Source organism: Mesoplodon mirus (assembly GCF_964341445.2).
Source record: "Mesoplodon mirus genome assembly, contig: HAP1_SCAFFOLD_518, whole genome shotgun sequence".
In the NCBI taxonomy this organism is placed as follows: domain Eukaryota; kingdom Metazoa; phylum Chordata; class Mammalia; order Artiodactyla; family Ziphiidae; genus Mesoplodon; species Mesoplodon mirus.
In genome coordinates, this window is record NW_028295480.1 from 317009 (window position 1) to 342837 (window position 25829).

Genomic DNA, 25829 nt, shown 5'->3' on the forward strand with positions numbered 1-25829 from the left:
TGACCAGTTAGAAGAGGGAGGGCAGCAAGTTAGAAAAGGGAGGGCAGCAAGCGTGGGTGACAGTTTACAGCTGCATCTTTTTGAGAGATACAGAGCAGAGTAGAAAGGGATTGGGGGTGGCAAGAGGATCTTACTTCATCTTCAGTGCTTTAGAGGGGCCTGGTAGACGGGTCTGGACCCAAGGTACAGATCTGGGCTTTTGGGGAGGACAGGTGTTTGAAGGCGTGGTAGAGACTTAGGTTATCCACAAGAAGATCCAAAGAATCCTAGGTCTGAGAGATTTTTAAGTGGGTATATTTGAGGATGTTTATAAGCTGTGAGAAAGTAGCCAGCAGAGGAAGGGTGTAAAGATCTGGGACAGGACATGATTGTTCATTTGATTTTGAAAAGCTGAATACTCATCGTGTGCCTGGCCCTTTTCTAGGATCTGGGGTTCACACCATCTGTTATCTCTTCTGCAAGGACAGTTCAACTCATCCCCTGGTGAAGAGAAGTCAGATTATTCTTTGCATCCCATGCAGGTATAAGAACTGTTCTGTACCTCTGAAGGGACTTTACTTAACCAGAGTAATAAGTTAGAAATCAAAAGAAATTAGAGCTGGAAGGGACCTGAAAGGCCACTGTACTTAATTTTGCCTAATATTTTACATTGAATGTAAGAAGTTTATTGCAGAGCCCATTCTCTTCAGAGTTCCTTCACTGAACTTTCTTTATGTCTTGCATCCAGTGGGTCTATCCTGTAAATTTTGGCCTCCTCCTCAATTTGCTTCTTCATCCATATTGCATTTTGCCCAGACTATGGCAGAAACTCCTGGGTGGTTTCACGGCCCCTGGGTTCAGTTCCTCTAAGTTCATGTGCCTACTCAGGTTAAGTGATCTTCTAACATAAACAGATGTGCTTAAACTAATGCTGCTGATGGCTTGCCCACACAGAGTTAGTGCAGACTAGCCGCCCAGCGTGTGCTCTGCACGGAGGCGTGTAGTCTGAACTGTGTTCGGCCAAGCCTCCTGGGGCTCTTTGCCCTGAGGAAGGGGAGCTTTTTGTGATCACTCCCTTTATCTAGTCGGTCCTTCAGCAGCGGGGAGCCTTTTTCTAATCAGCGGAGGCACCCTTGCTCAGCCAGTGGTAGCCCCAGGTCTCACCACCTGTGAGATACAAGCCATGCTCTCTCCCAGGCTTGCTTGGGCCAACACCTCTATTTTCATTTCTGTCTCTTCTCACACTTGGACCCCTGGCCTTAGTCATCCCCACCTGCAGCGTTTACAGTGCCCAGCAGGAGTCAGGCTTGAGTGTCTTTTCACAGATGTTCCCTCTGCAGTTAATGCACCTCCTACTCCAGCTCTGCGTAGCCTCATCTTTCTAGACTGTACCTCAGGGTTATCATGAAGCCGTCACGTAGATATAACTTTTTGCCTCCATGGGAACCTCTGTGCATAAAGGTTACGTTTATTTGTCTCATGTGATTGAAATTTGAGTTTATACATCTTCCTCCTTAATGAAGGCTTTAAGGGCAGGAGTCGTTCCTAATCCTTAGCACAGAGCAGATGCTTTTGTTTTTATTTAGATACTTTTTAATGATGATAAAACGTATGGTTTAAATCACTCATTTTACAACAATTTTGCTTTAGGTTGTGACAGAAATAAAGTTTACAGAAGTCGTGTTCCTGAGATAAGAAATAAAGATGTGACCTTCCAGTTGTGTAAAGCTCATAAATGCTGTGTAAGTGCGTCGGGTGTGCTAAGGAACGTGGAGCGAAGTGGGCTAGTTGTGAGAGAGAGACTTAACTGTGTTAACAAAGGTAAGCCTTCATTGTGTCCTGCCAACATTTGATAGTTGCTTTTGGGGCGAACTTAACCAATAAAAGTTTAAACTGTTCCTCCACGTTAAAGGGATTGAATAATTGGCTTCTTTGGTGCACCTGTGTCTTGTGAATTGTCCATCTGGGGATGGAGGTTTAGAAAGTGAGTTTCAGTCTTGTTTAAGTCTCTTCCCATCAGACTGGTCTCGTGATTTCCTACACACCATGACTGTCTACCTTTTGTTGGTGTTGTTCAGGCCTGGATTGTCTCCTGTACCTGCTCAAACCTTGGTCCATTCTCATTTGTACCATGGAAGTTTGTCATGCTGGATACTGTCAGAATTAATCTTACTTAAGTTTGTGTTAAGCCACAAACCACATGTTTTGTATATTTTCTGTTTTCTCTGTTTGTTTATATTTTTATGGTTTCTCTTCAAGAAATATTATGGAAAGGGAAATAGCAAGATGTAAGAGCAAAAAAGTCATCATTCTCTTTCAATTGTTAGAACATCTATCTGCAATCATAATTATGATGCACTGTGGTATGTGTTAAAATAGGAAATATATGTAACGTCCCGTAGGAGCAGCAAAACTCAGTGGTGTTGGTGAGGGTGTGTCATGGAAGTAATCACAAAGCAGGTGACTCTTGATTAGGGTCCTGAAAGATTAGTGTGCCTTCCCTGTGTCCAGTAGTGGTCTGGAGGGGTCAGGAAGCCTGCCTTTCGATTTGAGGGAACACAGGGTTTGAGGTCCTCTCTCTTCTATTGCTCTAGTACACTGCATAGCAGCTAATAAAATACTGGGTTTATAGTTGACATTTAAATCGCTGATTGATCATCAAGATTGGCATGTATCTTTGGAAATGAAAATCGGAGGAGTCTTATGCTTTTTACGTTTTTCTTTTTTTTCCTTTGTCTCAAAAGTATGTAGTACTTTACTGAGTGGTTGGGAATAAAGGTTGCAGTATTCAGTGTATTCAGTTTTCATACCTAAATAGAATTAAAGTGTTGCTGTAAACTGGAATAACACTTTGTTACTGATGAGTTTTAGGATGCATCAGTTCATCAGTTACCTGTTTGGGAAGATTGTAGTTAATGATTTTAAGAATGTGGCTATAAACCTCCAAGTGACTCAAGAAAAGCAAATAAGTCAAGATTGACAAATGTATAGGCTCTTCATCTTATTGTGTGTGTGTTTTCCTTTTAGTTACTTGTCAAGGTATAAAGAACTCTATCACTGTTAAGACAGTAAACTTCACGGGGTATAATCTGACATGGCAGGGAACAGATCACATGGTCAAGATCTTAAAGGTGGTTTTATGTTTAAACTTTCATGAAAACATATGTGATTGAAGCACATTAACATATTGATACAGATGGCAGTTAATTTTTGTCTTTTCATACATGTGAGTGCAGCTTTTGTTTTGTAGAAAGAATATGACCAAATGGCGATGTGAATTGCTGTTGCATAATCTATAGTGTTGAATCCCCAGTGTTTGCACTTGAGTTTAACAACTCTGTGGTTTCCTGTCTTCTTGAGGCACTTAATCTCAGGTCCATCCTCATTACACAGAGTGGTAAATTAGAGAACGATTAATATCACCATTTAAAGAAGTGAGACTGAAATCTCAACCATCCTGAACATAGAAACTGTGAAGGGGCCTCTCAGCAGTTCAGAGAGTTATTACCAAGCCAGTCGGCTTAATGCTGTTCAGTTTTTTCCATAGCAGAGCCTTCCAGGTCCTTCTTTTGAGCTTATTTATTTTTATACACAATTCTGTATGGATACTGTTCATACTACTAAATAGTTGTATTAAGTGGGTTTAACTGGTGATGTATTTACATGAAGATCTAACTTCGTTTTGTTGATATCTTTTTAGGGGCTTTCCATTCATCAAAGCTCGTGATGTATGTAATCAGTTGCTGGTGTGTAGCTATCATATTTTTGATATATAGGGCTTGAATTGGGAAAGGTGGATGGTCATTCTTCTTGCTTTTTAAACTGACAGAGCCTTACAAGAAGCATTTCCCTCTCTGAAATAAATCCATGTAAAACATGTTTGGTCGCTCTCTCAATGCAACTGTGTAGTTGTGTGGATTTGGCACACAACGGGCAGCCTTGTGGCTATGTCTGTAAACAAGGAAGCCTGTTTTCCAGTCCGCAAATCAGCTGTTACCCAGTGAAATGAACTTGACTGCCATTTCTGACCCCTCCCACGGAGCTGTCATACTCAAGAATGTTCACGTTTTCAAGAAACGTTGTTTGCGGGCTATATGTACAAATTCCTGATCTGAAAGCCAATATAAAGCAACATCTCCCAAACCTCTGCTCTCTCACCAAGGCCACACACATTCCCTCGCTTATGGCCTCATGGCAAGCTAATACTGTCAGTATCAGATTCTCCTTCCCAGTGGTCTTGGGAGACTGCGTAGTTGCTCTGTGAAAGGCACCACTGCTGAGGTTGAGAGAAGAGTGTCTTGGGAGTCAGTACTGGCCTTGCGTTCCCGGAGAGAGGGCTGTGCACCTCGTTCTCCTGTTAGGGTTTTCCTCTGCTGCAGGGTTTGCTGCCTGTTGTCAAAAGGATGTCCTAGTGACTTGTCTTCTGCGCGGTTATATAATCCCAGCACACTTCTTTATGATCTGTAGACTTTTATGGAGTTGTGGCCAGGTCAGGTTTTAAATGTTTGGAAATGTCCTATTGAACAACTTTGCATTGGCAGTGAAGCTTGCTGGGAGAATTGTATTACTGTTGCCCTAGTTTTGGCTTGAGGGTGGTGAGAAGATGAAATTTTTGATGGGTCAGTTTTAGTTGTGTATGTGTATGTGATTTATTTTTTAAAATTCTAATGTCTGTTATTCACAGCTTAGATATGTTGACTTTCTGATTATTCATCAGTCCCTTTACTGATGTATTTTCCTCTGAAAAACTACATTTCCTTCCAGACTGTTTTTGTCTGATGGTGAAGAATAAATTTTTCATTTGCAGTATAAAGTTGATCTGAGAAAAAATGTTTACCTTGGGTCTTCACTTGGCTTCTGTGAAAGAAACTTAATAAAATAATATGGACAATTCCCATTACTAATCCTAAGCACGTACAACAGAGGTCTGTACAGTAACATAGCAAAAATAAGTTCCTGTAATTTTACTTAGTCATTGCCTGTTTTAGACTAAGGAGCAGTGAGAGACATTTATAAAGAATGATACCTCAGATCACTTTTGTTAAATGTCCTCTAATATTTGGATACTTGGTATCTGGCTTGTGTTATCTTTTATACAATCTTGTCTTCTTTCTTTGCACTTTAGTGTAACAACTCTGTGATCTCTTATCTTCTTCCTCAGACACTCAGGTCCATCAGAATTTCCTGTGACTGTGACAGTAGAGAGTCCTTCCTCCTCAGAAGTGGAAGAGGCTGATGATTCCTCAGAACGTGTTCACGAAGAGCCAGAGAAAATCCGTTGGAAACAAGAAGCAGTGCAGGTACAAAGTTATCACTTTAAAGCTATAGAGAAGACTGTTTTTCAAATGAAAGCCTGATTGCAACACGGCACAGCTTGTGTGAGGGTTCTGTTTTCTCCTCCCATCTGCATTGTATCCCCTTGAATGGTTCCTTAAGCTTAGACCAAGGTGAATGGTGGACATTTGAACTCTTAAGAAATAAAAATCAAAACAAGTCATTAGTAATATATTTTCCTTTCCTTAGAACCTTAGTATATTAGATGTAGGGAGAACCTTAGTGATCATAAGATAAGGAAATTGAGTTCTGAATGAATACAGTCAGCTGATTCAGTGATCTTGTTTAAAGATGAGGAAATTGACAGTTCTAGTTGAAATCTCTTTTTATAAGAGGAAAATATGGCCTCATTTTAAATAAAAGTAAAGTTGAAAAACATTTCGATGTTGATATTCTCCTTTCCTAAAATCAAAAATATCAAGAAGCTACATTCTATTACCAAATAAACCTGACCTCTAATGTCATTGCATACTTTTGTTTGTATGGACAGAAAAGAAAAATTGATTTTCATAAGAAATTTTTGCACCTCAAAAATAATATATTTATTTTATTTCAACTTCAATGCAGAGCTGAACACTTCTAGTAAATAAAGGAACACCATTTGGGGGGGACCTTGTCTTTGTGCTACAAAGTCCATGTTTAATTTTTAAAAATTATTTAAATTTAATTATTTAAATTAAAAATTATTTAATGTGATTGTCTTTTCATATGAAACATGAAACTTGACAGGTTTCAGAACTAATTATCCCATTATTGTAGGACTATGGGAATTATTCTTTGATTTTCAAAAGAGAAAGTTAGATTTTAATTTTTTTATTTTATTAATTTTTTTTGCGGTACGTGGGCCTCTCATTGTTGTGGCCTCTCCCGTTGTGGAGCACAGACTCCGGACACGGAGGCTCAGCAGACATGGCTCACGGGCCCAGCCGCTCCACCGCATGTGGGATCCTCCCGGACTGGGGCACGAACCCGTGTCCCCTGCATCAGCAGGCGGACTCTCAACCACTGTGCCACCAGGGAAGCCCGATTTTTATTTTTTTAATGAAAATTAATGATAATATAGAGAAATTTTAAGAAAAGAAATTAGAAAATTATGAGTTAGAGTAGGAGAAATCTTTAGTTCATGTAGAGTTACCCCCTTTCGTTTTATAAATGAGCACCTACAATTTGTAACACGTAAGTGGTTTATTAGTAAATGGCAGAGTACGACAAGACCCTAGTGCATCTAACCCGCATTCCTTGTCATTTTAGATGTGGTGTATTCATTTCCTTCACAAGTAGACCAGGAGATTGTATTTCTAAAAGCAATGATAGACACTGGGGAAGACCAAGAAGTTTAAACACTGGGACCACAGAATAGCAGATTCAGAATGCATGAGATCCCTTTTAGCTCTTCTAGATTTTGACAAGACACTAAAATGATGGTATCAAAGTGTTTCACTATATAAGCCCACAACAATCAAGAGATTTCAACATAGTTTGGAAAGACAGAAGACAGGTGGAAGAGTGTGAAACCGAAGCAGTAGAACAGAGGAAAAGCATCACCTAGAATATGCACAGGGACCACGTGCAACTGAGGAGGATTCTGACCCCACCTGCAGAAGTAGCTCCGTGCTTTGATGCGCATGTAGGAGAGAGGGTGGAGTTAGTTAAAAGTGTGACTGAAATAAGGGAGCTCATTGAAGGGTTGTGTTTGGAGGAGTGGACTCCCAGCCTTGCCCTCACACTCCAGAAATGAGATGATTTCATTTTGAAAACAGTGAAACTGGCGAGAGCTAGGGCAGCTAGTGTGAATTTTTACACCCGAGAAAATTGTGTTTGGGGGAGATCCTGTTACAGTTACTGCCCGCTTCTTCCTGCATAAGAAGCCCGTCAGTCGTTGACTTTAGGGAGCTTTCTGCACTCATTGTTAAATAGAAAACTGTCATTTGCCTGATAGCTGAGTAAAGCTTACAACATGAGAGGGGGGAAAAAGAGTGAAAACATATCCTAGTAGGACCAGGGACAATTTAGGGAACAAAATAATTTAAGGAAAAACCTTAATTAATATCCTGAGAGAGGTTTAAAAAGAGCTAGCAACTATAAAATAAGACTAGGGTGTTAATTAAAAAGAGAATGGTCGGAAAGCAAGAGAGGTCTCCTGGAAATGAAAATATGGTTGCTGAAATAAATTCAGTAGGAATTTAAAAAATTTCTCAGTATATAAAAAAGAAAGACACAATGGAAAATGTGATAGAAATATGTTAGAGAGGCTGCATCTGGGAGATCTCACATGTTACTATTAGAAACTCCAGACCCAGAAAAAAAATGGAGGGAAGCTGTCAAAGGGCAACAAAATTCCCCATAGCTGAAAGTAGACATCAGGCCTCAGATTGAGAATAGTTATGCAAGACGAGCAAGAATAGACTCATAACTAGGCACCCTTCATTGTGAAACTTTAAAATACTGAAAAAATAAAATAGAATAAAATACTGAGAGGATACATCCATTCCAGAGAGAAAAATACTGGTCACCTAAAAAAAAAATTTTAAATCTGACTTCATCATACTTGTCATCAGCGCCATGGATCCTGGAAGGCATTAGAAAGATACCTCCAAAGTTTTTCAGGCACATAATTTTCACCCTAGGGGTTTGTATCCAGCCAAACTATCAGTCATAAGTGGAGGCTGAAGAAGATATTCTGTACACAAAGAAATTTGAAAAATTGACCTCCTGTGCTACACCTTAAGCTATTTATAGAAATAATCCAGCAAAATGAGGCAATAAACCAAGAAGGAAGGTAATAGGGGATTCAGTGCAGATTGCATCTAGTCTAGAGTGGAGAGGCTTCTATTGATTGTGTGATTGAGAGCTTAGAAGCACCTTGAGGCATATTGTACTTACTAGGTGTTAGGCACTGTTGGAAGGGAGGAGGGAGAGGAAGAGGAGAAGGAACTTGAACTCCAGAGGAGAAAGGGCTATACGGACATAAACCTGAAGCCAACTAAACTATGGTTGATTTTTAACCTACTATTGGTGAGGAAGGGAAGAATCCACTTAAACTTGACACTATAGATGTCCCCCTTCTCAGTGACACACAGGGGTAATGACCACCTATCTAGTTTGTTTTCCAAACCAGAACTTGTCCAAACTCCTTACACTTCAATAGTGTAAGGAGGTGCTCTAATGCTGTAACATCAGGACAACAGGTATAAACTGGAACAGCCCAAGGTGGCTTGGGGTATGTGGTCACCCTGCACAAGGGCAGTGACACTGGCACGGTATGGAACGAGGTGTAGTCTATACACAGAGACACAGTACATCTGGGGTGGGCAATATTAATTTCATTGTAATAATGGCAATGCTGTCTTGGTTTGCAGCTTTTATTGTCAACTTGCACGTAATCACAAATAACTAACGTAAACTATACTTAGTATGTATTAGTATTAACTTGGTATGGACTGAAATGTATTGTGTACTAGTATGTACTTAGTATGTATTAGACTCTAAGTGCTTTTGCATATATTAACTCATTTAATCCTCTGAATAGCCTTATGAGGTTGGTGCTAATATCATTCCCACTTTTGAGAACAGGAAGCTAAGACAGGGCAGGAGCTTGCCCAGGCTGTACGTAATTTAAGGTTGGATCGAGGCTTTGAGTTTAGGCTGTCTGCCTATTCTCTTAAACCTTACTCCGCACTGACTCTCAAATAACAGAAGACTTAACTGCACATAGAACAGAATATAAATTTCAACTTTGACAACGTAAAAGCTAGGTTTGGAAGGTAGACAGGAGGTAGAAAAAAGAGAAGATGGTATGAATGTCCTCATTTTACAAAGCGTGACGTTGAGAGAGTTTCTAGTTGATCAACAATGTAGGTTTTTAAGTATATCACTACAAGTCAAAGAGATCATGAGCAGTGGAATAACTCATGATGACATAACTTTACTGAGCAGTGTGGACATAGGAAAGAGTGTAAAGGAACTAAACCCTTACTTATTAGTAAGTGAGAAAGTGAACAGATAATGCCTCCAATTTAGTGAGAAAATAATCATGGAAGAGTATTACTTGGAAATGGAGAAGAATTCAAAATAACAATAGTTGGACCTCCCTGATGGTGCAGTGGTTAAGAAACTGCTTGCCAAGGCAGGGGACACGGGTTCAAGCCCTGGTCCGGGAAGATCCCACATGCCGCGGAGCAGCGAAGCCCGTGTGCCACAACTACAGAGCCTGTGCTCTAGAGCCTGCGACCACAACTACTGAGTCCACGTGCCACAACTACTGAAGCCTGCACGCCTAGATCCTGTGCTTCATAACAAGAGAAGCCACTGCAATGAAGAGTAGCCCCCACTCGCCGCAACTAGAGAAAACCTGCACGCAGCAACGAAGACCCAATACAGCCAAAAGTAAATAATAATAATAAAATAATAAAAAATAACAATATTTGACGTAAACCTCATAAAAAAGGAAATCCATACAGCCAGTAAACACAGAAAAGTGTACGACTTCATTAAGTAATAAGTGAAAAGTGAGTCAAAACCAAGGAAACTACATGCCGATGAGATGGACAAATACATAAATAAGAAGTCTGGTAGTATCAGGTATTGTAGACCTGGAGTACTATGGGAATCTTCTACCCTGCTTACACTGGAGTATAAATCGACACAACTACTTTGGAAAGCATTTAGCACTCTCCATCAACTGAAGGTATATAAATAGCCTGTGAGCCAGCAGCCCTCACCCCTGCCCTGTGTAAATGCACCAGAATAACCGGTACAGCAGGATTCCTGTCCATGATTTGCATTAGCACAAACTGAAAACAAACCAAATGTGCATTAAGAGTCAAAAATTAAAGGTGATACAAATAGATGGAGAGATATACCATGTTCTTGGATTGGAAGAATCAACACTGTGAAAATGACTCTACTACCCAAAGCAATCTACAGATTCAGTGCAATCCCTATCAAACTACCACTGGCATTTTTCACAGAACTAGAACAAAAATTTTCACAATTTGTATGGAAACACAAAAGACACCTAATAGCCAAATCAATCTTGAGAAGAAAAACGGAGCTGGAGGAATCAGGCTCCCTGACTTTAGACTATACTACAAAGCTACAGTAATCAAGACAGTATTGTACTGGCACAAAAACAGAAAGATAGATAGATGGAACAGAATAGAAAGCCCAGAGATAAACCAACACACATATGGTCACCTTATCTTTGATAAAGGGGGTAGGAATGTACAGTGGAGAAAGGACAGTCTTTTCAATAAGTGGTGCTGGGAAAACTGGACAGGTACATGCATGTAAAAGTATGAGATTAGATCACTCCCTAACACCATACACAAAAATAAGCTCAAAATGGATTAAAGATCTAAATGTAAGGCCAGAAACTATCAAACTCTTAGAGGAAGACATAGGCAGAACACTCTCTGACATAAATCACAGCAAGATCCTTTTTGACCCACCTCCTAGAGAAATGGAAATCAAAACAAAAATAAACAAATGGGACCTAATGAAACTTCAAAGCTTTTGCACAGCAAAGGAAACCATAAATAAGACCAAAAGACAACCCTCAGAATGGGAGAAAATCTTTGCAAATGAAGCAACTGACAAAGGATTCATCTCCCAAATTTAGAAGCAGCTCATGCAGCTCAATATCAAAGAAACAAACAACCCAATCCAAAAATGGGCAGAAGACCTAAATAGACATTTCTCCACAGAAGATATACGGACTGCCAACAAACACATGAAAGAATGCTCAACATCACTAATCATTAGAGAAATGCAAATGAAAACTACAATGAGATATCATCTCACACCAGTCAGAATGGCCATCATCAAGAAATCTAGAAACAATAAATGCTGGAGAGGGTGTGGAGAAAAGGGAACACTCTTGCACTGCTGGTGGGAATGTGAATTGGTACAGCCACTGTGGAGAACAGTACGGGAGGTTCCTTAAAAAACTACAAATAGAACTGCCATATGACCCAGCAATCCCACTACTGGGCATATACCCTGAGAAAACCATAATTCAAAAAGAGTCATGTACCAAAATGTTCACTGCAGCTCTATTTACAATAGCCCGGAGCTGGAAACAACCTAAGTGTCCATCATCGGATGAATGGATAAAGAAGATGTGGCACATATTTACAATGGAATATTACTCAGCCATAAAAAGAAACGAAACTGAGCTATTTGTAATGAGGTGGATGGACCTAGAGTCTGTCATACGGAGTGAAGTAAGTCAGAAAGAGAAAGACAAATACTGTATGCTGACACATATATATGGAATTTAAGGGAAAAAATGTCATGAAGAACATAGGGGTAAGACAGGGATAAAGACACAGACCTACTAAAGAATGGACTTGAGGATATGGGGAGGGGGAAGGGTAAGCTGTGTCAAGGTGAGAGAGTGGCATGGACATATATACATTACCAAACGTAAAATAGATAGCTAGTGGGAAGCAGCCGCATAGCACAGGGAGATCAGCTCGGTGCTTTGTGACCACCTAGAGGGGTGGGATAGGGACGGTGGGAGGGAGGGAGACACAAGAGGGAAGAGAGTTGGGAACATATGTATATGTATAACTGATTCACTTTGTTATAAAGCAGAAACTAACACCAAATTGTAAAGCAATTATACTCCAATAAAGATGTAAACATAAGTGTAGGCTGTTTTTATTAGTGGATGCAAGCTAGTGATACTGTAAAAGCTTTCAGCAAGTATCTGTTTCTTTCTTATATAAAGAACTGCCATTAAGGCTGCCCTAATTTTTTTTAGGTTACATTTACCTATAGATTACTTACAGGTTCCAATCGACAGTGGAAATAACTTTTTTTTATTTTTACTAGTTTTGGAACAATGTTTTTAAACCAGTTCCTTAGAAGACTCCTATGTGACCCACACTAGTAAAATATACCTTCAGGTGCCTCCTCTGTCTAGACAACAGCAGTGTAAAATATGTAAACAAATGAGTGTCCTTGTTTGCTAAAATGTAATCTGTTGATCATGTTGTATTATTGCTCTTCCCCAAATTCTGTCTCCGCATCAGGTAACATTCCTTATTATTAGGAAGAGGAAGTTCATTAACATATTATTTCGACAGCATAATTTACCCAGATGATGGTTATTATGATGATGCTTCATTTTTTCGATTTATTTTATTTTTTTTGATGATGCTTTAGATTCATTTAGAGTCCACCATTCAGAGAGGAAGAATGGCTGGCCTACATTATTTCTCCTACTTATTAAAAATTGCTGCATTCCCATTTGTGAGTTTGTTGAACGACTAGGTAGCATACCTCTTTATAAAGATAAAATGGAGAGTAATAAATGAAAACACTCCCTAGCTATACTATTGATTTAATTGTTTATTAAAATAACCTCATATTGGACTTGTATTTTCCTCTTAGAAAATTGGCAAAGTGCTAATATATTTAGTTTAACTGGACCAAGTACATGTCTTATTTAAGTTTGATTCCCCAGCACAAACTCATTTATTAAGAATAAATGCTTGGGACTTCCCTGGTGGTGCTGTGGTTAAGAATCCACCTGCCAGTGCAGGGACACGGGTTCGAACCCTGGTCTGGGAAGATCCCACGTGCCGCGAAGCAGCTAAGCCTGGGTGCCACACTACTGAGCCTGCGCTCTACAGCCCGTGAGTCACAATTACTGAAGCTCACACACCTTAGAGACCCTGCACCACAACTACTGAACCCACATGCCACAACTACTGAAACCCATGCTCTCTAGGGCCCACGTGCTGCAACTACTGAAGCCCACATGCATAGAGCCCCTGCTCTGCAACGAGAAGCCACCACAATGAGAAGCCTGCACACCGCAATGAAGAGTAGCCTCCGCTCGCCACCACTAGAGAAAGCCCATGTGCAACAATGAAGACCCAACGCAGCCAATAAATAAATAAAATAAAATAGAATAAACAGTCGAGAATATTGGACTTTATTTTAAGAAAAAGAGTAAATGCTTGTTGAATCGAATTAATCAGCCAAACAGTAGACAAATAAAACTTGTGGTTAATAAGATGGGCCAGATTGAAATACTATTCTTGTTGAGAAGCTTACTTTAATCACCTTCTTATTTTCCAGCCTTATATAATCATGTATTAATGTGATAGAATATTTCTCATATTGAAAAAATAATAGTTTTGTATTATGCTGAATCTGCCTGGGAATAAAATAGACACCTTATCAAATTCAATGGAGGTGTCATGAGAATTGATACCTAAGGGTTGTTGTGGGAACACATTTAAATTTTAAAAATATGCAAGATTTTTGATATTGTCTCATGCCCACTATTGTTTGGGAATAATGCAGTTTCAATTTATAGGATTGCATCATGTATTTTAGGGCTGGAAGAAAGTTGATAAGTCCTGCATTGAACCTAAAGAGGAATGCATTGCAATAAGGTGCTCATTCAAAAATCGAATAATGATGTGAATAATGCTGATCATCTCTACTGGAGGAGAAACATGCTACACATTAAACACATTACTTATTATATATTTATTTAACAATCTTGGACTTTATTAATACAATGTTTTGTAGTATGTATGCCTTATTTTTTTTCTTATAGTTAAATGTCTGAATTCTGAGAAATTTCAGCATGCTTTGGTGAGAGGAACAGTCATCTTATTTTCAAAAAGATGCAGGCACAGACTGTTTTTGACCAAAAGGAGTATTACTGACCAAAATTCAGCCATCTAGTCTGGAAAATAAATGAAGAATTCTGCTGCTGGTGAGATGAATACATAGGTAGAGGGAGGTGAAGAATATAAACTACTTAGCAGCCTTAAACTTTCTCTTGACTTTGATGTAAGTGCTGGAGAAACATCAGTGTTATCATTCCCAGAGGCCATTCATTTAGAAATGGAAATTCGAATAGATGGAAAAATACAGTGTTGGGAGTTACCTATCAGGAAACCAAATGGATGTGTGTGATATCTACCCACTGTCATGGTGAGGGCCCTGCATTACACTTACTGTCTAAAGCTTACTGTGCTGAAACCTTCACAGGAAAGGTTCCAGTTTCTCATAATGACCTCTAAGTGAAAGTGAATGAGGTTTAGCTACCAGGTATGTGCTTCTGGAACAACACACGATGGGACCTTTTTTTTTTTTACCTTATTTTTATATTATTTTATTTTTTGGCTGCGTTGGGACTTTGTTGCTGCATGCGGGCTTTCTCTAGTTGCGGCAAGTGGGGGCTATTCTTCATTGTGGTGCATGGGCTTTTCATTTCGGTGTCTTCTCGTTGCGGAGCATGGGCTCTAGGTGCACAGGCTTCAGTAGTTGTGGCTTGCGGGCTCTAGAGCACAGGCTCAGTAGTGTGGCACATGGGCTTAGTTGCTCCGCGGCATGTGGGATCTTCCCAGACCAAGGATCAAACCTGTGTCCCCTGCATTGGCAGATGGATTCTTAACTGCTGCGCCACCAGAGGAGGCCACAGTGGGACCTTTTAACGTTGTTTCCAAAGCTATTTTCTTTGGAATACTGTTCTGTGAGATTTGGTAGAAAAAGAATCCCATGATCAGAATGTTTGGGAAACACTAAATATTTAATCCCCACGTTGTACATTCAAAATGTATATTTTTTACATCAGACATAAAATTCCTAGAATAAATGAAAACTGAAAAAACAAAACAAAAAATCTTGCTAATTCGATTAATACAAGTTTTCCACTGAACACTTGTGAATGTTTCTGAGGCACTGGCTGATACTGAACACAGTCTTGGGAAGGCTGATCGAAGGAATTAAAATTCTGGAAATTATGAGGAAAACACTTTTAGGTGAGAAGAGATGCATATGGTAGCAGGCTTCAGTATTCTGTATTTCCATTCGGGAAATTGTTCTTTTTTGATCCCTTCCACCCTTGATCCTTTTCCCTTTCAGTGGACTCTGTAGTAGGGATAAAGGGAAAAATGTCATTCAGTACCCTAGAAGAGCTATTTACTCTACTGTAAATACAGTGGAGGCTGGTAAAAGTGTGTTGATAATAAGACATATTAGCTTAGGTTCTCTTGGTAGCAAATAACAAAAACTAAATCAAAGTTGGATATATGAAACCCAAGGGCAGAAATAGAGCCAGGCTCAGGAAAGGTCTAAGAAGCAGCTATATCATTTCCAGTAATGTGATCGCCGAACTGCTTTTCAACAAAGGGCGTCTTCCTAATGAACTTCAAAATGAACTCTGCTGCTGGTTGAAATTAAAATATATATATATATATATATACATATGTATTTACATATATATATATACACACAGAAGCATGCATATATACATATGATACAAAGAAAACATATATAAGTGGATGTTTTGTTGTTACAACATGCATGCCAGGCATTGGTGACCATGGGAAGTCATCCCCGTGTTTCTGAGCAAGACAGCCTAACACTCATTTTTCCATTGTCACTGTTGCCCAGAGTGAACATGTCAAAGAGATACTCCACCATTCAGACTTCCAAACCCCTCCACCCCCCATCTTGCTACTCATACTTAACCATTAGTATTTGCATGATTAATGCACATACACATTTCAGGTGAAACTGAAGACACCCTTATTTTAATCCCTGCCCAATCCCATTCCCTTCACTTGTTCCCCAGGGGCAACTGCAGTCATGATTTTCAGGCTATGGTTCTATACTTTCACTATGCACATGCACCCACATTCACCAGGGACCCCTACCTCACCCCACCCCACCCCACTCTACCCCGCATATACCTACATTATTTATAAGGGAAAGACTGATTTTGTGTTTTCCAGGGCCCCATGGAACACCTTCTCCCTCCCACTGTGGAGATCCTGAGCTGCATATGGTTGGCGTATGGCGCTGTTCAGAAACTCCTGGATACCTGTTTTAAAACTTAAAAAATGAGAGATTTGCCCACGTGAATCAACCAGAGACCTTTATTTATTTATGAACCAATAACTTTATTGGAAGAAACGGAAAAACTGGAAGAACAAAACTTAAGTGATAAAATAAAGTCCAGGAAAAGAGTCCTGCACTTGATGCAAGAAAAACAAAAACAAAACCAAAACGTAAGTGAACTTCTTCCGCAAGGGCACTGTTGCCGTCTGCATGGCAGGCACGGTGACCAGGGCTCTGGTCTCCCCGTGGCTCCGGGGAGGTCCAGTCCAGGCTCAGTTCTTCTTGTCGCTGTCGCCCAGGGTGAGCTTGTCAAAGAGGTACCCTGCCAGGTCGACGTCCTGGGCCCCCATCGTGCTCAGGGTGGTGACATGACCCTCCAGCTCTCTGATGAGCGCCACCTACTGGCTGAGGTAGTGAGTTGCCAGGAAGTGGCGCAGGTGGGGGTCGCACTTGTCGGTGGCCAGCTGGTGCAGTGGAGCAGGCTCCGGGTCACTTGCTTCTCCAGGAACAAGGCGCACTTCATGGCCTTGAGGCCGCTCTTGCACTCGTCACTGACTGGCTTCCTGATGTCTTGGACGTTGAGGCGGCCCCCGCGCTGGTTCTGCAGGCGCTTCAGGCCCTGGGCCCGCCGGCTGTGCTCGTGGGAGCGGCGCAGGAAGAACCGGCTGAAGTGCTTCAAGGCCACGTCGTCGCGGTCGAGGTAAAAGGCCGCGGCCAGGCACACGAAAGAGGCGCGGAGCTCCAGGGTGAAATGGCTGTTGACGGCGGCCTCGCACCTGCGAGGGCGGCGCGGTTAGCGTGGCGGGCGTGAAGGCCAAGGTGAAGGCGAAGCCGCGGGGCCTGCGATAGCTGCCTCGGAGCCCCTTTCACGTGATTTGCCAATTTCCTTCCTCTTGGGTAAGTGCAGACTTCTCTTTTCTTTGTCAGAAAACAAAAGGCTTAGATGCATTCTTAGAGCAAATAACTTAACTGTGGGGATGTATTTATCCCCTCCAACCTCATTTGTTCTTTCACTGCCACTCTGCAAGCACTTTTTTAACCCCTCAGTTATGTTGTATGGAATGAGCCACAGTGGTAGGAAATACCATTGATCTCAAATTATCTTTCATTCATTCATTCAATAAATATTTCTTGATTACTTAATATGGCCCAGGCACTGGTATGGGATTTGGGCATATATTAATAACAAAGAGAGGCAAAGTCTGTTCCCATGAGGTTTGTATTCTAGTGGCGAAGCAGACCAAAACAAACCAAAACAGAAAACTACTGTTTTTCTCCCTTTATTGTCTCAAGTAAATACGTATAAGATATTACACATATGATATTAAAAAGTCAATATTTTCTTAGAAGTTAAGGATGTTATAGTGGAAGACATAAGACCAATCTAGGTATTTATAATTAATTAATTCAACATTAATTCAACAGCCATTTATATACAGTACTCCAAATATGTGTCACTGTTTGACTCTGGAGATACACAGAAGAATCAAACATGGTCTCTGTTCTCAAGGTACAAGAAAGAGTGATGGACTGTTTAAGTGCTCTCAATGGTTTTAAAGCTTTTGGATAAAATAGCTGTTTTCACTTAAAGTTTTATTACCATGGCTTTGACTAATGTACTTTTTTCTCTTTGAAAGCTCATGCTATGCTATAATCATTGTTTATGAAGGAAGCAAAGAATCAAATAGCAACTGTCACGTTGTAAACTTATCTAAGCAATTTTAGAGGCATTTAATTGTTGAGTCTGTAAAGAAATAGAATAATAAGAATGTCTATTTGATAAGTTGATTTTAATGATAGGATCATACATTAGAGATGGAAAAGAACTACATGATCAGTTTCTCAGTGAGATAAAACTGTATTCTATGTTTGCTTAACACCAGTGTTTAGTCGTAATATAATTGCAGTCTTTCAAAAATTTCCTTGGAAGAGTCCATTGTAGACTTCACTGGAAGAATCTATTTAAATAGAAGAAATCTTGATTTTGTAGGACATTTTCTCATTATGTTCCAAGATTATTTAATAATTAATTTATCTGGACAACTTTACTCTTCAAATATTAAAATAATACTATTGAATGGTTATATGTGTACTAAGGGGGTGATAATGGTGTTTCTCAGATGTTTTATCCCTCATCATTACTTCCTAGGTTAGAAGATAATGTTAAAATACATGTTATAACTAAGAGAAACCTAAGGTTTAAACTCTAACTTTTTTAAGGGAAATGAATAAACTAGCATGAACTGGAACCTCAAATTTCTATGAAGGAAATATACATATATATAAACAAAAACATTGCATGCAGTTTTTCTTTAATGAGGAATGTAAAGCTAAATACAAACACAGAATGAGAAAACTTCAGAGCAGATCATGTTTTTAGAAAAATTTTAAATTTTATTTTTAATTTTTGGCTGCATTGGGTCTTTGTTGGATGCGGGCTTTCTCTAGCTGCAGCAAGTGGGGGCTACTCTTTGTTGCAGTGCGTGGGTGTCTCACTGCGGTGGCCTCTCTTGTTACGGAGCACGGGCTCTAGGTGCTCGGGCGTCAGTAGTTGTGGCATGCCGGCTCAGTAGTTGTGGCATGTGGGCTTAGTTGCTCTGCGGCATGTGGGATCTTCCAGGACCAGGGCTGGAACTCATGTTCCCTGCATTGGCAGGCGTTTTCTTAACCACTGTGCCACCAGGGAAGCCCCCAAATTTAAAAAATATTGACAATCAAATTTTATAGTTTATAACTTGGTATGTGCTAAGATAATGTCTTTTAAAATATCAGTATAGGACTATAAGATGAAGGTTTCTTTGAAATATTTGTGGTCAGTGTTGGTATTATGTTAGGATTCTCCAGAAAAACAGAACCAATAGAAGATATATTTGTATATTATATAAAATAAGGAATTAGCTCACATGATTATGGAGGCTGACAAGTCTCAAAATCTGCAGTTGCCATACTTGAGACCCAGGAGAGTCCATGGTGTAGGTCCAGTCCAAAGGCCAGGAGGCTCAAGACCCAGGAAATCCAAGTTGAAGGCAGGAAAAAACCATGTTCCTGCTCCAAGGCAGTCAGGCAAGAGGAGTTCCCGCTTACTCAGAGGAAGGTCAGCATTTTTATTTTATTCAGGCCTTCAAATGATTGGATGAGGCTCATCGACTTTAAGGAAAGCAATCTGCTTTACTTAGTCTAGTATTTCAAATGTTAATCTCATGGAAAAACACCCTTTCAGGCACAAACAATAATATTTGACTAAATATCTGGGTACCCACTGGCCCTTTGAAGTTGACATCTAAAAATTAGCTATCACAGTATTATTCATGATAAATGCAGAGTCAACTAATAAAAATTCTCATGCTATAATCTGCAAAAACTGTTTTGACTTTCAGTTCCCTTCATTAATTTAAAAATGTTGCAGAACTAATAGTTACACAACTGATATTAGACAATAAGTTCTGACTCCGTGTCAGTGATTAGCGCTCATTCATTCATTCAGCATATTTCTATTGAGCACCTATTATATGACAGGCATTTTATAGGTACTAACATAAAACTTGTTCTATAAGCTCTTCATATTTGTATTTCTTTTGTAGCTAAGTGCTAGTAAATGTTACCTATAATTCCTTCTTTGAAAATTAATACATGAAGTAGGGTCAATGGTATAATCTTAAGGAAGTAGACCATATGTAGCAGCAGTTGGTGGCTTATCTCACTCTGTGGTGTGTGTGTGTGTGTGTGTGTGTGTGTGTGTGTGTATACATATGTATAAATAAATCATTTAATGAGAGGTAGTGAAAAGTGATACATCAATATTATATACCTCTGGGCTGTTCAATCTGCATTACCTCATTATTACAGATACTGGATTAAATTTGATTATTATTACCCATATTTTACAGATAAAGAAATTGTGAATTAAAGTATGTAACATGATCAAACACAGAGCTTGTAAATAGCAGAGAGTGACAGTCTGAATTGGATTCCTCTCTAGGTAGTTTGGGAAGTTTGGCTGGACCATGAGCTCCTTTATTTTTTATTTATTTTTTTTTTTATTTTTTATTTTTTTTGCTGTACGCGGGCCTCTCACTGTTGTGGCCCCTCCCGCTGCGGAGCACAGGCTCCGGACGCACAGGCCCAGCGGCCACGGCTCACGGGCCCAGCCGCTCCGCGGCATATGGGATCCCCCCAGACCGGGGCACGAACCCGCATCCCCTGCATCGGCAGGCGGACTCTCAACCACTGCGCCACCAGGGAGGCCCAACCACTGTTAAACTCAGCAAAAAGCACAGTTTCCAAAGTAAATGTTTTGTAAAGTGTTTCCTGTGTATTATTCACATTTATTACTTTTCCTCTGAGCTTTTTATATTTCAGTTCATACATGAAAAATAAACAATGTCCTTTTGACTTATTTTCTTGAAGTATTTTGCCATTTTCCAAATATATCTGAATAGTTAAGATCAGTTAAACCTATTTAAAGTTTCAAATTTCTAGGAAATATCTGATATTTAGTAACTTTCTACCCAAATTATTTTAAATCTCATTTATTATTAAGTGAATTAAAAGATTGGCATATATTCTTTAAGTAGAAAGATTATCAACCTGCTTTTGCAAATGTAGATGGTGCTCTTAAGTTCCGATTTCATACACGACAAACAACCCAGGATTAAAGGCTCATTAATAATCTGCCAAATACTGTCAGCTGTATGACTCAATACTCCAATAGTAATGTAATCCCTTGATTTTCTTCTGCCAGAAAAGTGATTCTTTGAAACCATTGGCAGTAATATGAATTTATACATTATATATGTGTGTGTGTGTGTGTGTGTGTGTGTGTGTGTGTGTGTGTGTATCTCTTGGAAGAGAGACTGAACGCCAAGACAAAACCTTGCATTCCTTTACAGGACGTGCAGTGCAGATCTATTGTGGAGTAACTGCTGGATCTGGGAAGGAAGGTGAGGCTAAAGGCAGCCCATTAGAAAGGGAAGTGGCTGTTGGAACTGGGAGTTGAGGGGAAGAGAACTACTGACAATTTTAAGGGATAACACTCTTGCCTTTGAGTATCTGTCCGTGGCCTGGAGTAGAAGGGGGAAGCTGTACTAGAGCAGCTTCTGGTGGCAGGAATATTATTTTCTTATACATGCAGCTATTGAAACATTGCTTAACATTCCTCAGATCTTAACTGTCAAGGACAAAAAACAGTAATGATAACTGGAAATGTCAGTTCCACATCCACAATAATCTATTTACAATTGCTTCCCTCTTTCACGAGTTCTCTATCAATTATCCATGGTTTTATCCCCCCCTAAATTATCACTTTTTCCTTAATCACATGTATTGCTCAATTATGCTGTAGAGAACTGCAATTTTCCCTACGTGGCCCTTTCCCCTTAATCGTTTTTTTTTATTTTCCATATTAACAATCCCTAATTTTTAGAAAAAAGACAATAGCATATAAATGAATCAAGGTGCAGAATTCCTCAAATTATAAAAATCAATTCCTGGAGCGTTATTGATTGGTAACTATATTGATCACATCAATATAAGTACTTTAATCAGTCTGTCTACAGAGATTGCAGCTACAAGATAAAAAAACATAATCAGTTTATTCAGTTGTTACAAATGTAGGAGAGGGAAATGGAAATAGGATTAACAAGATTTTATGCAGAACCAAGAGTCCACTTCCTTTTCTTTCCAGAAACACTATTCTATAAACCATGGTATTGCTTCTCCTAGCCAGACTATTAAGCATGTTTGGTTAGATTACATTTTGAATTATACCAGTTCATTGGAGTAAATGTCTCTATGGGACACTTGGGTTTATAAAACTCTGTTTCATAGCCAGATGATGTAGAGCATCCCTCAGACTGTTTTCTTGCAAAAGAATGCTGTTGTGTCAAATGAACAAGCGAAAACAGGTAATAATATAATATTAGAACTCTCTACAAAATAACATCTCAATTCACATTTTGTGATACGTTCAGTGACATCTTAGAAAACCATGTTGTGTGTATGTATGTATGGAGTGCACACATTTGTACATACATATTGGGCTTTGATCACTAATGTTAGTGTTCGCTAAAATTTGTACCTTAATGTGGATTGTAGTATGAATATATATGTAGTAAATTATTATAAAGAGATATGATTATTAATATAGAATAGTATTCTATTTTATAATTAGGGTTAGAGTGGTATAATTTAAAAATAATAATAATATTGAATACTTTTGCCTACCCTTCCAATATTGGACGTTAGTTAGGTAAAGTAGACATTAGTGGAAACATGCATCTTAGCTGATTGTGTATGTATATACTCTGTCAATTTTTAATTTTTTAAAAAACACAAATATTGTATTAGAAGCCATGGAGTGTTAGAAGTCAGCGGTAGTGGAAAACTGAGGTTATTCATTATTTTGTGTTTTCATATCCACAATATGAAGTGATTTTGGAAGTTTTTTGCTAGCTACTAGAAAATAAGCTAAGATTTATGTTAGCTCTTTGAATACATCTACCGAAGTTCCATCACTAGGAAAGTGAGGTCACCCTTCTTTGATTAAATCATCAAACATAGTACCATTTACATGTCCTCAAAGTTTTATTACAACACAATTAATAGCCAAGATTTTAGCTATTTATGAGGTCTTCTAACTATATACCAGATAGTTTCATGTGTACATGGCATGAACTACCTTATAAAATAGAGCTGCCTCTTTTTATTTCCTAAATATTATAATCTATCTATATTAGTGAACTGGAGCTGTGGATCAGATGATAAGATATGCATAACTGTGTGCACTGAGTGATTGGAATGCCACTTGTTATCTTTTTTCTGGAAATGTCTATATAAGAAAATAAAAGGTACTTTATAGAAATATGAAAAACATAGCATCCCGATACTGTTCATTCTTACCCTTTTTGGGAATTTGAATAAGTAATTTATTCTCCCTTAACCTCAAGTTCTCTATTTAAAAAAGTGACCTTGGACTAGATCCTGTTGCAGATACTGTGGTCAAATGATTTTATGGCCAGGGATTTCAGCCGTTGGCTGTGAATCAAAATCAGTTGAGGAAATTCTGATTCAGCAAGTTCAGGGTTGATCTCTGGCTTATATACAGTTGACCCTTGAACAACTTTGGGGTTAGGGTTGTGGACCCTCACACAGTCAAAAATTCAGGTGTTACCTTACAATTGGCCTTCCATATCTATGGTTGAACATCTTCATATTCAGTCAACCCCAGACTGAGTAGTACTGTAGATTAAGTGAACCCAGTTCAAGTCTGTGTGGTTCAAGGATCAACTGTACTTTTAAGAAGTGCCACAAGTAATTCTGATACTCAGCCCGGATATGGAATATTGATTCTATGCTATTTGGTGCAAAGAACAAAATGGGGATCTCTCAGTCTATATATTGATTATAACTTATCTAAATATCATACCTTACTAAGAAAAAATATCATTGGGTGTAGCAATGGTAAAATAGCTGCAGTGTATTTCATCGTAAGAGAAGATGGTTACAGTGTTACTGGTAGAAAAATGATCAGAATAGTGTATTAGTTAGGGTTCTCCAGAGAAACAGACCTAATAGGATATTTATATTATATTGGATTGGATTGGATATATAATAGGTCATTGTATTTTATATAATAGGGTAAAATATCCTATTGCGGTTGACCCTTGGACCATATGGGTTTGAACTGTGTGGGTCCACTTATCCACGGGTGTTTTTCAGTAAATACTGCAGTGCTACACGATTCGTGGTCGGTTGAATCTGCGGACGCAGAACCGGATTATGCAGTTTTTAACTGCACCCTAACCCCCATGTTGTCCAAGGATCAAATGTATATATGTGGGGAGGGGTGATTTCTTTTAAGGAATTGGCTATTGGCTTTGGTTTATGTGATTGTGGGGCTTGGCAACTCAGATATCTGCAGGGTAGGTCAGCAGGTTGGAAATTAAGGTAAACGTTCATGTTGCAGTCTTGAGTCCAAAAGCTAGAAACTCAGAATTTCTCTTTTGCAGTCTGGAGGCATAGTTCTTTATTCGTGGGAGGACTTCAGTCTTCATTCTTAAGGCCTTCAACTGATCGGATGATGTCCAGCACACTATGGAGGGATCATCAGCTTTTCTCAAAGTCCACTGATTTACAAGTTAATCACATCTAAAATATACCTTCACAGCCGCTTCTAGACCAAAGAACCAGACACCATAGCCTAAGTTTACATGTAAAATTAACCATCATAAATGGTAAACATGAGTGAGGGCTGGCTGATGCAGGCAGAAGAATGCCGAAGTGGGTTCATTCAGAGGGAATGTGATTGGGTATCAGAGGAGGGCTGGCATATGCTGTGTGGGTGGAGGAGGCAGCAAGGTTGTGGACTACTTGAATCTGTTGGGGCTCAAAAATGGTGCCCTGAGCCAGCATGAAGTCCACCACAGTAAATGGCAGAGGTACATAGGATGTCATACTCGAGACCAATTAGGCTTCATTTAACCAGTGAGTTTCATCACGTTGATTTTCATAGTTAATTCTCACTCCCTTGTTCATCTGTTCATTATATAACACTCCAGTCGGAGCCTTTCAACTTGCTTGAGCATTTGTGTATTAGCTTGGTGGTGTTGGTTTTGGTTGTCAGTACAGCACTATTCATTTTTGGAGTAGTATCACTTCATACTAAGGCAGTTGTTGCCTGTTGATTGAACAGGCCCGTTGTAATTTCTCTGCACTCCATAGCAATATCACTTTTCTTCAACCCAGGAAGGGTTGATTGAATAAGCAAGTTGCTTCCACTTTTAGTCTTTCAGCTGCCACTTGGATACTTACCATACTTTGAATCCACTTGCCAAGCTATCATGACCCTGTTATCCTGTGTGTCCACCAGTTATATACATATTATCTTTCCTTACCTATCTTGCATATGCTGAATTTTGACTTTCTTCAAATTGGGTTACTTTGGATAATACCATTACTACTTTGGCTTTTAAAGCCTTTAAAAGTCTTTTGGCACTATAAAAGGCACAGGGCTCTAGAAATGGAATCCTCAGATTTTGGTGTGCATACGATTCACCTATAGCTATATGAAATGCAGATTCTTGGCTCCATTTCTAGAAAATTCTGATACAATTTATATGGAGAGAGGGGGGTCTGCAAATCTGCATTTTACAGGAGCTACAGTTTCTACTATGCTTAATAGCTATTCTGTGTTGATTCATCATAATGCAGTGCAACTATGCACTTAAAAAAAACTAAACCTTTTTTTGAGAATATTAGATTTATCAAACAATTGCAGAAATAGTACAGAGAGTTCTCATGTACTCTTCACCCTTCTTACTCTAATGTTACTATTTTACGTAGTACATATGTTAAAACTAAAAAGACAGTGGTGCATTACTTTTAGCTAAACTCCAGACTTTATTCAGATTTAACGATTTTTTTAACAATTATGTCTTTTTGCTGTTCTCGGATGTAATCAAGTATATCGCATTGAATTTAGTTATAATCTCTCTTCTATGGTCTCTGACAGGTTCCCAGCCTTTCCTTGTTTCCCATGACGTTTATAGTTTTGAGAAGTACTGGCCAGGCTTTTGTAGAATGGCCCTGAATTTGGGTTTGTTTGGTGTTTTTCTCATGATTAGACAGACCAGCGTTTTGGGGGTTTT

At 39.2% G+C, this 25829-nt stretch overlaps 1 protein-coding gene, 1 long non-coding RNA gene and 1 pseudogene across 4 annotated transcripts in view; 2 read left to right on the forward strand and 1 right to left on the reverse strand.

The window, feature by feature from the left end:
* Nucleotides 1–25829, forward strand: part of LOC309797418 (uncharacterized protein) — a 262284-nt gene that overhangs the window by 172973 nt on the left and 63482 nt on the right. The window lies entirely within an intron of this gene.
* Nucleotides 1671–5439, forward strand: LOC309797415. Its single transcript, XR_014292643.1, has 3 exons — nucleotides 1671–1721; nucleotides 3007–3110; nucleotides 5141–5439. It is a non-coding gene; the product is annotated as an uncharacterized lncRNA (long non-coding RNA).
* LOC309797417 (ferritin heavy chain-like) lies at nucleotides 15964–16978 on the reverse strand (annotated as a pseudogene). Its single transcript has one exon. The product of its transcript is annotated as a ferritin heavy chain-like (transcript).